The 13500-nt window shown below is 35.8% G+C and overlaps 1 pseudogene; it reads right to left on the bottom strand.

The window, feature by feature from the left end:
* Positions 1–5500: 5500 nt before the first annotated feature.
* Pgam5-ps1 (PGAM family member 5, mitochondrial serine/threonine protein phosphatase, pseudogene 1) lies at positions 5501–13377 on the bottom strand (annotated as a pseudogene).
* Between the last annotated feature and the right edge of the window lie 123 nt (positions 13378–13500).

Here is a 13500-nt window from a genome sequence, read left to right as displayed (position 1 = left end):
GGGGAATACTAGGGTGGTAAGGCAAGGGTGGATAGGTTGGTGGGGGAGCACCCTCATAGAAGCAGGGGAGAGTTAGAATGAGATAGGGAGTTTGAGGAGGGGAAACCGGGAAGGGGAATAGCATTTGAAATACATTACATTGAAATAGTTAAAATAACCAATAAAAAAAAGAAATATTCTCCAAAATAAAAGATCTGAATTAATACATTAAAAAGTCACACCAAGTATTCGAATTAAGTGTTAAAAATGCCCATATATATACAGCCACCAAACCTAGAAAATATTGACGAAGCCAAGAAGTGCATGCTGACAGGAGCCTGATATAGTCGTCTCCTGAGAGGCTCAGCCAGACAGAGCGTGATAAATACAGAGGCGAATGCTAGCAGCAAATCATTGAATTGAGAACACTGTCCCCATTGAAGGAGTTAGAGAAAGGACTGAAGGAACTCAAGGGGCTTGCAACCCCATAAGAACAACAATACCAACCAACCAGAGCTCCCAGGGACTAAACCCCTACACATGGACAGACCCATGGCTCCAGCTGCATATGTAGCAGAGGATGGCCTTGTTGGGCACCAATGGGAGGAGAAGCCCTTGGTCCTGCCAAGGCTAGACTTCCCAGTGTAGGGAAATGCCAGGGCAGAGGCAGGAAGGGGGGTGGTTGGGGAGGGGGAACACCCTATAGAAGAAGGGGGATGGGGCTGAAATAGGGGACATATGGACGGGAAACCAGGAAAGGGAATAACATTTGAAATGTAACTAAAAATATCCAATAAAAATAATAAATTAAATAAAAAAGAATCCGGATTCTAACAATCTTGGCAATTTTAATTGGCATGCTTAACCTCCTAATATTAAATGAAAATGTCATACATTTCTCTTTACCTAGTATCTGATAATTATTTCTCAATTTTAGTAAGCTGTCTTTGTTTACATGCCTTCAACTTCCTTCTCTTCTCTCACTATTTTAACCATTGTTTCAAATACTTTATTGAAACAGAGTGGGGACAGCAGATAGCCATGTCTAGTTTCCTGAATTGGTGACATTTCTTAAATGTTTTTCTTTTTTTTTAGTATAATATTTGCTGAGGGTTTGTCATACATAGCTTTTATTGTGTTGAGATGTGTTCTTTTCAGCCCTATACTCCCTGGGGCTTTTTCATGAAGCAGTTTGGGTTTTGTCAAAGGTCTTTTTTGTGTCTATTGAAATAGTCATGTGATTTTTATCTTCAAGTCAATTTATATGACCTATTACATTTATTGACATATATGTTGAATCACTGGGATAAAGCCAACTTCATTGAGATGGATGGTCTTTTTTGTAATATGCCTATATCAGTTTTCAAGAGTTTCATTGAAGATCCTTTTACATCTATGTTCATAAGAAATATTGGCCTGCACTTTTCTCTTGTTGTGTCTCAGTTGTCTTTGAAATTTTGTTTCTATTTTCTTATACTAATTTAAGAAGTACTGGCTATACATCTTTTTATAAATTCAATTTAGAATTCTGTTGTGAGTCCATGTGGGCCTGGGATTTTTTAGTTGGAAGCCTTTTTATCATCGTTTAACTTTAGTCATTTAAATGAATCTAGATATTCTCCCTCTCCCCTTTTTATATTTTCTAACTCAATAGAGTACAGTTTTTAAAAAATTGGTATTTACTTATAGTACCCTGAAAAAATTTCTTTTGTGTCTATTATAATGTTTTCCTGTCATCTTTGAGTAACCCTCTTTTTCCTTTTGGTTAATTGGCTTAGAGTCCATCTATATTGTTTATCTTCTCAAATAATCAGTTGTTAATTATTTTCTTTGTTACTATTTTACCAATTTCTGCTTTGATTTTATTATTTCTCTTGTCTACTGGACTTGGGTTTGGTTTATTTTTTTTCCAAATTCTTGAGTTGCATCAATGATTTTACTCATTCTGGCTTTTTAATGTAGGCTCTTATAGTCATATTTTAATCTCTTAGAATTCTTTTAAAAGTGTCCCAGAGCTATGGTTTTGCTGTCTTCATTTTAGCTTAGTACCATAAATTAATAAAATTTTTTTCTTAATTTTTTTCACTCATTCACCATTCTGTATGCTGTTTAGTCTCCATGAGTTTGTGTATTATTAGAGATTAATTTGCTACTGAAATTATATTGAAGTCGGATAGTATATGTAGAGTTTTCTCAATTTTTCTGAATTTATTAATATTTGTTTTGTGTCCAGTATGTGGTGCATTTTATTAAATTTTCTATGGGCTGATGCATGCATTTTATATTCTTTAGTTCTTAGAATGAAATATTCTGTCGAAATTTAGTAAGTCAAAATCTGATGTATGATGTTCTTTAATTCTGATTTTTCCTCTATATTTGTCCAGATGATCTATCAGAGGACTGTTAGAATCAATTGAGATAAGCCCCATGGAAATATTAAAATTATATATAATTGTATATAATTGAATATATAAATTATATATAATATGAATTATAGTAAATAATAATAATATATTTTAGAAAACAAGACTGCTAAAAATAGAGTATATTGATTGTGTAAGACAGTTGGTTCCACTATGACACTTTCACACATCTGCTTAATTGTACTTCATTATATTCATTCCCAGGAGCTTTTATTCCCTTTCCAATTTCTCTTCACCTCATTCTTCCTCAGCAGGCTCTCTTCTCCATTCATGAACATATTTTAAAATATTATATGTTATAATATTATATATTATAATAAATATCATTTATAAACTATTATTAAATTGATGAAACTGTAAACTGACACAGTCACTTATATCTTTTAGAATTCTTTGCACATCTGCACATCTATATATCTAGATATCTATTTTTATCTGTCTATCTATCTATTATCTATCTATCTATCTATCTATCTATCTATCTATCTATCTATCTATCTATTTTCTATTATCTATCTACCTATTATCTATATACCTAGCTAGCTATCAGGTAGCTATCATTATGCTACTAAATTAAGTTTATCAGCTTTCTGCCCTATTCTATTTTTTTCACTAGTATTATACAACCAGGCAAGCATCAGTACTTCACAATCTAACTTGAAGAAGCTAATCACAGTTTTCTTCATAAATGTTTTTCCTTTACAATTTAGTTTAGCTGCATTATTAAATGAATATATGAATTTTGTGCAAGTAATATATATTTATCTAGAGCATTACAGAATGAATTTAAATTTAATCTGTGACTTTAAAAGTTAACCTCTTTTGCCACATGATGGTGGTGTTGCTTCTTGTGTTAAGACACAAAAATAGATTTCAGATGCATATATATATATATGTATATATATATTTCTCCAATGATACTTAACAAAGCATCCATTTCATAAAGAATAGAGGTCTATGCATTTTGTTATTTTTAACGAGCAGGAAACACTAGTGGCAGTGTTTCCTGAGAAATGCCACTTCTTCAGGAAAAAGACTATTGTTCAAGAGGAACATTTTTTTCTCATCTCTGGTTAAGGGGTGTCATGTTTTAATATTTTTCTTTTAAATTACTGCACTTTTTAATTGGCTTGAATGTATAGTTTCATTCTGTCATTGTATATATTTATCTTTTAGGGAAAATTTAAATGATACTTATATTGGTTATATTCTATAGTAATATCCTAAAGCAAATTTAGGATCAGAGGGTGACTTGAGAGTTAACTGTTGTGATCCTCTGCTCTCACAGAGAAATTTCTGCTTTACTTTTTCAGCTCTTGTACCGTAGAACCCTTGCTTTTATGCACCAGCACATATGTTACCAAGTCATAAATTGATATTTCTTCATGTTAATGAAAGAGTTACTGAACTGATACAAAATTTGGGATTTCTAGTTACTTTGTTTTTTTAGAAGTACACCTTTCTTTCTTCTTTTTTTAACTTGGTTATATTAATCATTCAGAAGAATACACTAAATAAGGCACAGCTTTCAGCAAAAACCTTGTAACCCAGTAGGATTGTCTAAAAAGTGGACAGACAACATTAATTGAGTAAGCTGTATTGAAGAACATAAAATACATTAAGTAGGTCTCCTACATTTGTAAATCATATGCAGTAAATGTATTTTAGGCGAAATATTTTCTGCCTTTATAAAATCTTTTTTTCCTTAAAAGACACAAGATAAACTCTCCATTAAGATGAATGTGTCCTATCACATGTATATAAATGAGTTCTGATTAAGGACATGATAGTCTTCAGTGACATCCTTTAAACCGTTGAAATAGAAGGAAGTCATACTTGCCTAACCTTTCCTAAACTACTTTATGTTAAGCAAAAAAGTGACTTCAAACAGTACACTTGGAACTCAGGCACAATTTCTGTTGTACTTTAAAAAGCTTTCTTTTGTTCACCAGTTAATTTAGCTATGGCACTACTGCAAAGCTTCTCCTATACTAAATATCAGAATCTAATAAAAGGAAACCTTTTATAATGGAAAGTAGAATTCATGTAGCAACAGTAGAGATATTTCCACAATATATTATTTATGATATTAAGGTTACCTTCACACATTTCTTACTTAGGTTACAAGGTTATATTTTCTTTTTCATAAATGGGTTATCTTATATCTTCCAAAATGTTAAAGAAAACTTAATTGGCCATTATAGTAGCTTTAGTGAGCTACCAAGAATGTGTGCTTTAAAGCCCAATAATAGACATAGTCTTGAACTCATCAGATTTTATCAGTTACTTTGCTAGAAGAAACAAAATCCAATCCATTGTTTCTATTTCCCCACTTATCAATCCATCAAGATGGTATTTCCTAAGCCATTTTGTGAAAGGGGCTGTGTTAGATACTGGGATTCTAATAATGAATGGCATTTCTATCTCCAGGGAGTTATAACCTGAAAGACCAACTTAGCAATGACCACATGATAAATGTATTTATGCATACAATAAATAAAATTGTGTTGAACACAATGCTATAAAAGTGTCAGAGAAAGGGTGAATTCTTTCATTCATGTGGAGAGAAACTTACTCATACAGATTTGTCAAGCATGGATAGGAATTTTCTATATAGTTAGAATACATAGAAATATGAAATAATATGAACCTGATAAATTTGTTAGAGTTGTGCTTTGTCATTTGGAAAATTAGTTGACCAGAAAGCTCTAAATGGTCCCATCTTTTTTTCTATAATAGCAATTCACTGATTGTTTTAATATTATATTTTACATTTTTATAAGTTACATATGAGTATTGATTATTTATAAAATTATCTATATTAGTATGAAATATTGAATTCTTTGTAAAATTGTTGATTTGTAAACACTTTCTGTAATTCACAGTAAGTATCTATCTTTTGATTGTCCTGTTACTTATTTTTTTATCTTATTTTTTCTTCCATTTTTATTAAATTGGGTAATTTTTATATACATTTCAAATGTTATTCCCTTTCCTGGTTTCCAGGCGATCATCCCCCTAACCCCTCATCCTCCCCTTCTATATGGATGTTCCCCTCCCATTCAACTCCCCATTACCACCCTCCCTCAACAATCCCATTCACTGAGGGTCCAGTCTTAGCAGGACCAAGAGCTTTCCCTTCCACAGGTGCCCCTACTAGGCTATTCATTACTACGTATGAATTTGGAGGCCAGGGCCAGAACATGTACAGACTTTGGGTAGTGGCTTAGTCCCTGGAAGCTCTGGTTGGTTGGAATTGTTGTTCTTATGGGGTCTCAAGCTCCTTCAGGTTTTTCAGTCCTTTCTCTAATTCCTTCAACAGGGGTCCTGTTCTCAGTTCAGTGGTTTGCTGCTGGCATTTGCCTATGTATTTGCTGTATTCTGGCTGTGTCTCTCAGCAGAGATCTACATCCAATTCCTGTCAGCCTGCACTTCTTTGCTTCATCCATCTTATCTAGTTTGGTGGCTGTATATATATGGGCCACATGTGGGGCAGGCTCTGAATGGGTGTTCCTTCTCCCTCTGTTCTAAACTTTGCCTCCCTGTTCCCTGCCAAGGGTATTCTTGTACCCCTTTTAAAGAAGGAGTGAAGCATTCACATTTTGGTCATCCTTCTTGAGTTTCATGTGTTCTGTGCATCTAGGGCAATTCAAGCATTTGGGCTAATAGCCACTTATCAATGAGTGCATACCATGTGTGTTTTTCTGTGATTGGGTTACCTCACTCAGGATGATATTTTCCAGTTCCAACCATTTGCCTACGAATTTCATAAACTCGTTGTTTTTGATAGCTGAGTAATATTCCATTGTGTAGATGTACAACATTTTCTGTATCCATTCCTCTGTTGAAGGGCATCTGGGTTCTTTCCAGCTTCTGGCTATTATAAATAAGGCTGCTATGAACATAGTGGAGCACATGTCTTTGTTATATGTTGGAGCATCTTTTGGGTATATGCCCAAGCGAGGTATAGCTGGGTCCTCAGGTAGTTCAATGTCCAATTTTCTGAGGAACCTCCAGACTGATTTCCAGAATGATTGTACCAGTCTGCAATCCCACCAACAATGGAGGAGTGTTCCTCTTTCTCCACATCCTTGCCAGCATTTGCTGACCCCTGAGTTTTTGATCTTAGCCATTCTCACTGGTGTGAGGTGAAATCTCAGGGTTGTTTTGATTTGCATTTCCCTTATGACTAAAGATGTTGAACATTTCTTTAGGGGTTTCTCAGCCATTAGGCATTCCTCAGCTGTGCATTCTTTGTTTAGCTCTGAGCCCCATTTTTTAGTAGGGTTATTTGTCTCCTTGCGGTCTAACTTCTTGAGTTCTTTGTATATTTTGGATATAAGGCCTCTATCTGTTGTAGGATTGGTAAAGATCTTTTCCCAATCTGTTGGTTGCCGTTTGCATCTATTTCTCAGCACAGAGCACTTCCTATGTCTCCAAGAGCCTAATGTATTTTCTGGCATTAAGTTAGGTAGTATCTGTTCAAAACCAGCACAGTAAATCCTGAATTGGAAACATTACAGCAGCTAATATAAAAATACCTGAATTGCCATTAATCTGTTGGTGCTATTGGGGCATATATTAGACATGGTTAATCCCTTTTGAGATTGCAGAGTAAGCATAGTAAGAACTCCACACATAATTCTGGAGTTCTCTACTATCTACACAATTCTCACGTATCGAGTAATTAGAGAAAAGAACACTAATCACTGCTTGAGCACTCATGATAAGCAGGCTTCTGTAACATAATTAGCTATATTCTCAGTTTTTTTACAGATATGCACCAGAAGGTATATTTTATGATATTCATTAATATTCTCATAAATATGTTGCTAAGTACTTTTGAAGTATGTGATGCATCCTATGGAGTATATAATGCTCAACTTTTGACCAAAGATGTCTGTGAGCATTGAGAATAATGTGTCACTGATGAACTATAAAAAAGACAAACTGAAAGCCAGTGATAAAGACCATTATAAATTAAGTAGTGTAAAAGAGCCATTTGCCTCAGACTTTGAAGCAGTGGGATAGTGTAATTTCATTATCAGGTCATGCACATTTCTGAAAATTCCTTTATAAAGTGTACTTTTGTGTAACTCATGTTTTTACTAGCTTCTAGTTTTAGAAACTTAGGAGCAGAAGAAAGGGGATGGTAAAAAGAAAGAGAAGAGCGATAACAAAACAAAGTATAGGTGCAGGCTCTGACCAGAAAATGTGGAGATAGAGGAAAATAGTGATATCCAGCTGGTCAGTGTGCATCCTGCAGTGCAGGCTAACAGAATACTAGTTCTAACTTTGGTATTGGAATTCCTGCTGTTAAATTGTGAAAATTCATAACTTCGGGAGAGAAGATATTCATTTATGGTGCATTGGATATATTATAGTTAATGAAGCAATTCATACAATTACAATTGGTTTCATAATCATGGTTTTTAGTAAGTTAATGATTAGAAAATTATTGCTCTCCTTTGAGTCCTATGTCAGAGTTTATATTTGGTAAAATTGAAGTAACCGTTCCTTCTGTATTGTCTATATATTTAAATTGATTGCCAGAGGAAAAAAACCCAGAAAATTGAAAAGGACAAAACAAACAAACAAATAAAAACAAACAAGAAGCCTAAGTGGATTAGGTAGCCTATCTGGTGGACATTTTTGGTTGCTTGTCTTCATTGTTTTTCAGTTACTTTGTATATCAATGAACTTGATGATAATGGTAGCAATTTCTTGTTTATGAAAATGCAAATTATACCCTGGAAATATAGCTGATTATTGCTTCATGGCAATAGCCAATTTTATATTTATTAAAAAAGTTATTCAAAATTTTATGATCTACATAAAATATGTGTGGTTCTTTCAATTTCCTTTTCTTCTTATTGCTATATCTTGTAATTTCCCTCATTGTTTTGCTGAGTTAAATAAAACTTCTGGCAGATTCGTTCATTTCATATTAAGTTTTATTTCTTTTTCTTAATGTTTTTATTTTGAGATATGATGGAAAGGACAGAAAAGATCACAATTGAGTGAAGATGATCTAATCAGACAATTTCAGTGCCTACCAGTTAATGTTGAAGAGAAATCTCTAAGAATACAGTCTGTTGCAGGACTAAATAGAATGCACAGTCAGCTTTTTTGTACTCCTTCCTCCATTTTATTTTCAACAGAAACCATATCAATCTCCTTAAAAATCACAAAACTCTTTCCATTAGTTTTTCATCCATAGACCAGTTCACATTTGACATGCATCACACCAAGGTTGTGATCCCAGCAACATCAGGATGCATGTGACTGTGATATTGCTTGGTCTATGCACAGCTAAGTTCACAGTAAGTGCCACAGTGGCAAGCTTAGTTATGAATGCCACCCTGGAAACCAGTAGGACATGAGACTACACATTGGAACGTACATTTATTTTTTGCTTCAATGACAATTTTATTTTTATTTAAAGCTAAATACACACACACACACACACACACACACACACACACAGAGTCTAGCTATTCTTCCATTAGTAAAAACTATTTCAAAAGAATGCTGAAATTTGTGGTTTAAGTCACACTAAGAGAGAGGGGGTATATGGTATATGAAGTATAGTCTCAAATTACAATACATTTTCCAAAATTCTTTATACTGGAGAGAATTCTGTTGTTTTTTAAATTTAACTAAGAATAAGTCAGTAAGAAAACCAATCTTACCAAGAATTTCCACATTTTAATATGAGCTCTTTGCAAAATTTCTTCTAACTTAGAAATTTATATTTTATATGTTAGTAATCACTTTCCCCATTGCTTTTTAACAGTCTCAATTTCCTTCCCCAGAGAAATGCCGTTTCCTATGTTATGCCCACTCATAAGAAACAATACCTGTAGGAAATATATGTATTATAATTATTGGATGAGGAGCAGAACCCCTGCCGCATACTCTTGAAAAGACCATACTTTCCTTGGAACTTCAAGATTTCAAAGTCCAGGTTACCACAGAAGTGTAGCTAGTTCAATAGAGTCTTACTGATTCTGGAAGGTCTTTTCCTGGTTTTAACTATGCATACAACAGGATGTTTATTCTTCTTTTCAAATCCTGAACTTCAAACCCAGTTTTGTGACATTGTCTTATAATTTTAATAAGGCCAAAGCAGGTATTAACATTGGTGAAAAAACGTCAACTTTTTTTTTTGATATTAGATTTTCTAAACTTGGATTAGCATGTAAACCTGTGGAAGGAGCACATTTGTATGATGGTATCTGTAAGAAATGTCTACAGTTCTACCAGTCCTCTCTTCTGACGCTCCTTGTCAGTCTTCCATATTTCTACAGTATTTTCAAAGTCTCTGGGTAATAGTCACAACATTAGCCTATAATTTTGCCATCGAAGTTGAGTTATCTTAAAGGTTAAAAGCAATCTTCTTCTCTTGTTGCTGTTGTTCTCCTCTTCCTCCTCCTCTTCTTATTCCTGAGCTTTTTTTTTTAAAGGTGTCTGACAAATTTAGCTTTCTTATTTTTAAAATACGGACAGTCATCAAAATAATCAAACAAGGCATCATTAAAATCTAGAAACAATTTAGAGTGAATCTTCCTCATATTAAATTATATTGTATATTATACATTATTATGTCTTCAATGAGTTGTGACAGTAATCTGAAGTGTACCAACTTCAAAATATTTATCATAGTGTCTGGAAGTAATGTCTGCTTTAAGCTTATCATTTGAAAGTGATCTGACTGAAGCCTTTCCTTTGTAGGATTAGGAATGTCAGCAATTCTAAAATCCCCATCACCAGCCTCTGCCTCTCATACTGCCAACAATAGTATAACAAGTATACATCACCATGCCAAGTTTTATTTTTCACATGGGTCCTGGGGACTGGAACTCTGGTCCTCATGTTCTTTCAGAAATACATCCTAATTTAGAAAGTGATTTTCCCGTGACTTGGTTTTGCTGATATCACTCTTTCCTGCTATCATGTTATCTCATCTGATCCCATCTGACTCCCTCATAATTTATCCTCCCCTAAGGTGGGACCTCAGTGAAATGGAAGAGCTCTTAAGGAACCCCAACATAGTAGAAAAGAGCTGTACATTCCTTGAGAAAACAGGCCTGAAGGAGTAACATCTCCCTTTAGGGCTGATTTCTAGGGCACATGGAAGAAAGACATACTCATTTAATTTCAAATGCCACTCAGAAAAACCAACAAGAAAGACCAGAAAACAGGTGTTAGGGGACCAGGTTAGGAGACCTGCTGGCACCAGGGATAACCTGGTGAAATTCCACCTCACTTCAACAGGACAGATTCTCTGCTTGCCAAGTCCAATTAAATCATAACCAATCCAAATAAACTGCACACTGGCCCCTGCAATAAGAAAAGTACAAACTGAGGGAGTCCTTCAAATGTAAAAGCCTAGCTAAGAGAAACTACATATGCAAGCATCACCTACAGGATAAACATAATGGAAAAGAAACTCCCAGGAAGAGAAGATACAATAAAAGAAATTAATATACAGGTTAAAAAATGTTAAGTCTAAAAAATTTTCTGATACAAAACATCCAGGAAGTTTTGAACACGTTTCAATATAAAAAGACCAAACCTAAGAATACTAGAGGAAGGGAAAGTTCTCTAGCTCCTAGCTCTAAGACCCAGAAAATATTTTTGACAAAATCATAAATTTTCACAATCTAAAAAATGAAATACCTATAAATGTACAAGAAGCTTAAATAACATAAAATAGAGTAGACCAAAAAAAAATCCTCCCATCACATAATAATCAAAAGACACAGAACAAAGAAAGAATATTAAATGCCGCAGGGGAAAGGCCAAGTAATGTATAAAGGCACTTTTAGAATTATACCCAACATCTCAACTGAGACTTTAAAAGTCAGAAACACTTGAGCAGATGTTTTGCAGTCTCTAAGAAACCACATGTGCTGGCTAAGAATACTATACCCAGCAAAAATTTCAGTCATTATAGATGGAGAAAACATGATAATCTATAACAACCTCAAATTTGCCTAATATCTATCCACAATTTTAGCCCTATGGAAGATACTACTAGGAAAAACTCTAACCCAAGAACCTTAACTATTTTCAAGACAAAACATAAATTAAATAATTTTATATCAGGGAAAACAGGAGAAAGGAAACACACACACACACACACACACACACACACACACACACACACACACACTGGCTGCACACACGCACTCACGCAGGCATATACACACCACAAACTACCAATGTTAAAATAAGAAGCATTATGATATCTCTCAACATTAATGAACCGATTTGTCAATGCAAGGACACACACAAACTGAACTTTCCTTTATGTGTTTTTCAGCCATTCAAGATTCCTTTGTCAAGAATTCTGTTTAGCTCTATGCTCCATTTTTTTTAAAGTAAAATTTTATTACTTATTTCCAAAGAGGACAGAGAGATACATCAAATATTCCAATTCATTGCATTGATTACAGAAAATGCTCACAACCACTTCATAGAAACTGTACTTTTTTGGGGGGGGGGAGTTGGGAGCAGACAGGTGTGGTAGTATATACCTGCAATCCCAACAATTACAAGACTCAGAAGGGTCTCAAATTTGAAGCCAGCTTGGGCAACGGTTAAGATTCTGTCACAAAAACAAAAACCACCTGCTTCTGCTTCCCAGATGCTAGAATTACAAGTATATGCCACCTCTTCTGGTCAGTCAGTGGGGGCTATCTTTGCTTCCAAGGAACCTCTTATAGGACTATCACCTACTTGCCTTATACAGGCCACAGTCTTTTTCCGGTGCCACTTCTTTCTTGGCTTTTATCTACCTTATAGGAAGCCAACCCCTCTGTCCACCACTCAAACCCAATAGACACAGGATCTCTTAATTGAGCTGAGAAGTTGGTTTTCAAAGCAAGAACCCACATGAGGAAAATCTTTGATAAATAAGCAACCAAAGTCCCTAGATTGCAGTATATGAATAACCACCTGTATACAACCACCACACTACCTGACAGGTCTTCCAGAGGTTATAGAGTGTTCGGTTGATCTACTACAATCCCGTGATACAGTACCCGTGACAGGCCCGCCTTCTGCCTAGGAAGGCTTCTGTCTCACCGCCGAGGGCTGTGCTGGTGGTAATAGTATAAAGAAGAGAGCTTTCAAAAAGGCCATCTAACTCATACGTTGCCTTCTTCAGCCTGAGCCAGAAGTGAGCACCCAAATGTGACACTTGAGATATCCTCTTCTGGAGACGTGAAGCCACAGCACAGCTGTGGAAGACAAGGGAAGGCTGTAGGCAGGCCACCAGCAGAGGACAGGGTGCAGTCTTACAGACAGCCTCAGGACCGAGTAATCTTGTCTGGGGACATGAACCCTGTGTCCCCAAGGGTCCTGAGTGCAACACGACCATTGGGTCGAATCACCAGGTGGGTGATACTGCCGTTGTGTTGTTGAGGGGCAGGAGGAGCCAACCTTCTGGGGGAAACTGCAGTGCCCTACAAACAATATAGCGGATGACGTTGGCGTGACGTAGGAAGATCTCATAACTGTGTTCCTCCTGCTTGGCATCAGCTCGGTGGTTGCAGTTCCTGAAGGTAGCCTCAATCCGGGCTCCATCTTCATAATACTGCACAGCCTCTGGCTTCCAGTGAGACGCAGGTGGATCCGGTTCAGTGGGGCCACCTTCCCATAGCAAGTCTGTGTTGACTCTGCAGACACCTGGCAGGTGCTTACTGATGATGTCTGTGGTCTCTACTGCATGGGTCATAGAGGGATGGACAATTTTATTAAACTTTAGTCCCAGGCTTGCAAGTAGGAGCCCCCTGAGTTCAGCCTGTTCCCCACCTAATGGGGTCAGGGTGTGGTCCTTCTCCAGCGAGCCATCCACATGGTACTAGGAATGCCAGATGAGGAATATGTGCCTTGTAGCCTTTGTCTTATAGTGGTCCAGTCTGGAAGCCAGTTCATCTTCTCCAGATTCCACATTCATTTGCTCCATTTTTAATTGTGTTGTTTCTAAGTTCTTTATATTTGAGATATTAGCCCTCTGCCAGATATAGGGTTGGTGAAGATCTTTTTCCAATCTGTAGGCTATTTTTTCTATCCTATTGATGCTGTCCTT

Source organism: Rattus norvegicus, chromosome 2, assembly GCF_036323735.1.
Source record: "Rattus norvegicus strain BN/NHsdMcwi chromosome 2, GRCr8, whole genome shotgun sequence".
Classification (NCBI taxonomy): Eukaryota; Metazoa; Chordata; class Mammalia; order Rodentia; family Muridae; genus Rattus; species Rattus norvegicus.
This window is presented reverse-complemented; position numbering and strand designations above follow the sequence as displayed.